This window comes from Odontesthes bonariensis, chromosome 7, assembly GCF_027942865.1.
Source record: "Odontesthes bonariensis isolate fOdoBon6 chromosome 7, fOdoBon6.hap1, whole genome shotgun sequence".
NCBI classification, from domain to species: Eukaryota; Metazoa; Chordata; class Actinopteri; order Atheriniformes; family Atherinopsidae; genus Odontesthes; species Odontesthes bonariensis.
Genome location: NC_134512.1, coordinates 18,595,115 through 18,599,018, shown reverse-complemented (window position 1 = coordinate 18,599,018; position 3,904 = coordinate 18,595,115).

Here is a 3,904-nt window from a genome sequence, read left to right as displayed (position 1 = left end):
AGATTTCAGAACCTCGGAGAGGGACGTTTAAACAAGATGCTGCACAAGTTGACTTTCCATTAGAGACAAACCATCAGCCCACAACAGAGGATTTAAGGGGAGCACTCAAAAACGAAAAATCAACTTCTATTAACATCATCCAATTAGTGAGCTGCTAAATCTGGGAGAAATTAGTTATTTTTACAGTTCCAGGCTTTTTTTCTGAGATTATGCAAAGGTTTGGTCTAATTACTGAGCAAAAAAATAATCATTATAGATAGGTGTAAGGGTTTATTTTTAATCATACTAAACTCAAGTCGCTCTGTTACTTTCAGTTTATTGAAAAGGCTGGCATGAAGGATTGTTTTTAATAAAACAAACGAATACACAAACAAACCTTGAGTCTGGCTTAATACACCTTTAGCAATAATGATTTTGGCAAAAATATCAAGGTTGAAAAATGATCTTCCATTCACAAGATTACGCCTATGTACTCAAATGTATTCTAATTCACCACAAATCACAAATAGTGTGTGTTTTTGTTGAGTTTATGTTCATATTCAACAGTATTATGTTACTGGCTTTTTATCTGTCAGGAAGATCATCAATTATTGTAACATCAATAAAATAAACAAATGCTTGCTGTTATGGTTTGCCAATAAGTCTCTGCACACCAGTTTCCCTAAACTGCTCACATTGTGATTAAGCCTGTCATAGTAGGAAAAGCAAAGGTGTTAATATCTTGATAAGCCAGTGGCAGCGAGCCTCAAACCAAAGCAGTTAAATGGAATTCAGCCATCTTTATATCTATGTAGTTTTCCTCTTCCAAATTCGTACATGAGTTCATACAAATGGTTGCATGAACTAGAAAAAAGTTTGACTATCAGCGATATGGAAATAGTCAAATTTCTTTAAAGTGCTGTGTATGGTTTATGATAAAATTGTTCACAAATTCTAACACAGCAACATGATTCTATAAGATAGAGGTAGACTGTGGATAAAATGATAAATGATGATAAGACAAAGATGATGAGGAAGAAAGAAATTCATCTTTAATATTGTGTATTACACCACTTCACTCCACACCAAACAGTTATTTCCACTTCCTCCGGTGCAGAACATACATGTATCGACACTGTCTGCAGTTTGTTTAAGAACAATCAACACAGTGTGGCAATATGAACGGCGTTATGCAGATCCACTCCGTTTAACTATCCATGATGCAAGAGTGACAACAGCCTCCTTGTTGTAGCTCTTGAAAAAAATTGCTTTTCTGATTGCTTCATTCTGTGAAGCTTTTAGCCTGAGCTCACACGTTGGGCCTCTCATTCTCCAAACTGAGAGGTCAGTGACCATTGTTTACTGCAGCTGAGACACTAACCTCTCATGATTATTTTACAAAACCCCACCTAAAATATATAAAGGATATATGTAAGCCTTTCCTAACAGACTATAAACAAATTCCTGTGCTCAAGTCTGTGAGCTCTGGGTAATTTTTACGAGGTGCTTCTGGCCCTATTTGCTCTCTAAAACATGTACAAAACTAAAGGGAAATAGTTTAATATTGCCTTAAATGTTGAAGAGAATTCTTTGGCTCCATGCTTTTTGGGAAAGAGTTAATCTATATATATATATAAACAATATGATTGCCAATATGATTGCCAATATCAATATCAAAACTCCTCCTTACCTTGTAAATGAAAAATAAAACATCACTTAAAAAGCCCACTGACTGCAAGGTTTAAACAAAATAAAATCAGTGGACATTCCAGATAATCAAACAAATTTTTCCCAATTTAGTGTAATCTGGACATTCAGATCAAAGATAAACCCAAAGCATTCAATTAATGGAAAAAGTGATTTTGCACATTTGAACATTTACTTCATCATTAGCCACTCATAACCTTTGGAACACCAAAATACTCTCTTGGCACTGGCCATGGGTGCTACTTGCTATATTTAAAACTGAAACACTGTTGTAATGTTCCGCTCAACAGATTGGTAGAGCACATTTCTCTGTAACTTTACTGTATCAAATTTGTAGACGAAAACCTGTCTGAGCTATCTCCACACTTCAGTTTAGGTGTGATGGTGATCGAAAGTATGTGCTATGCCATTTTACCATAGAGCATCACTCCAAACATTTTTGGTACCCCCACAAAGAAACAAAGAAAAACTTCGATGGTTGGGATTTGAACTAGGAGCGCAACTGTAAGATTTGCTCAAGCCCACATTCGATATGGCTTTTTGAGCACCTAATTCTTTAAAAGACAGAAGTTGTAATCTGCTCTTGTCAGTCATCCTGCTGCTTATCAGAGATCAGATTTATTTATCACTCCATCTCCACTGTCATCTTAACTTTCTCTGAATTATTCCCAAAGGCTTTGCAATGTCTTCTTCAACAAGCCCTCTGTTTATTTTCAATCCATCCATCCTTCTATCCATTTTCTTGTACCGCTTAATCCAATTCAGGGTTGCAGGGAGGTTAAAGCCTATCCCTGCTGCCATTTGGCAAGAGGTGGGGTACAACCCGAACAGGTCACCAGTTCATCACAGGGCGAGACAGCGACTGGTTGAATATTAACCAAATGCAAAACAAATGTGTATGTAATCATCAAAACCCAAGCTGAGATGAAGAGAGGTAAGAGTGAATGTCAGTTTGGTCATAAACTAATACAGGGTAAAAGCAATTAAAGCTTCCCATCTTTGAATAAATTTGCACATGCTTGTATGAAAGAGACTGATAACACTTTGGGTATTGTGCGATTCACGAGCCAAGTTGCAACACAACAGGACTGCTGTGTAGAAATATACAAGGTCCATCCTTGTCTATGGATCATTGAATCTCGAATATGTCTCCTAAAAAAACTATGTGTCTAAAGGTGACACTTGCAGGATACATTTTGTGTGCATTTAAATCAGCAGTCTTTTGGTGGATTTTATAAAACTGAGACTCAGCAGGTCTACAGGCGAAAACATCAGAGTGATGACAGGGCATGTCTGTTTATGAGTGTCAATAACAACTGATAAGGGTATACAGAATGGGAAATGAGGTGACGTCTGTACTGATCCCATCTTTCTATTACTGTAATAAGTGAGTTAAAGATTAACTCTTTCCCAAAAAGCATGGAGCCAAAGAATTCTCTTCAACATTTAAGGCAATATTAAACTATTTCCCTTTAGTTTTGTACATGTTTTAGAGAGCAAGGAGGGCCAGAGCACCTCGTAAAAATTACCCAGAGCTCACAGACTTGAGCACAGGAATTTGTTTATAGTCTGTTAGGAAAGGCTTACATATATCCTTTATATATTTTAGGTGGGGTTTTGTAAAATAATCATGAGAGGTTAGTGTCTCAGCTGCAGTAAACAATGGTCACTGACCTCTCAGTTTGGAGAATGAGAGGCCCAACGTGTGAGCTCAGGCTAAAAGCTTCACAGAATGAAGCAATCAGAAAAGCAATTTTTTTCAAGAGCTACAACAAGGAGGCTGTTGTCACTCTTGCATCATGGATAGTTAAACGGAGTGGATCTGCATAACGCCGTTCATATTGCCACACTGTGTTGATTGTTCTTAAACAAACTGCAGACAGTGTCGATACATGTATGTTCTGCACCGGAGGAAGTGGAAATAACTGTTTGGTGTGGAGTGAAGTGGTGTAGATCACCAAAAATCACTATAGCTATATGAGAAAAATGTACTTTTCCAGGGCCACTGTTTGAGTAGCTGTTAGCTTTAGCTCGCCCATCAGGGAGGCTTCTGATTCTCTAAAGTGAGAGCGCTCTGACTGCTGTCTGCTGCAAGTTAGACACTGACTACTCATAACAACTACAAACTCACTTAATAAAAACCTAAATATCACTTTAAATGAGTACTTTCCCAATTTTCCTTGTAGTTTAATTGATGAATTAAAGAAACAGCAGTTAG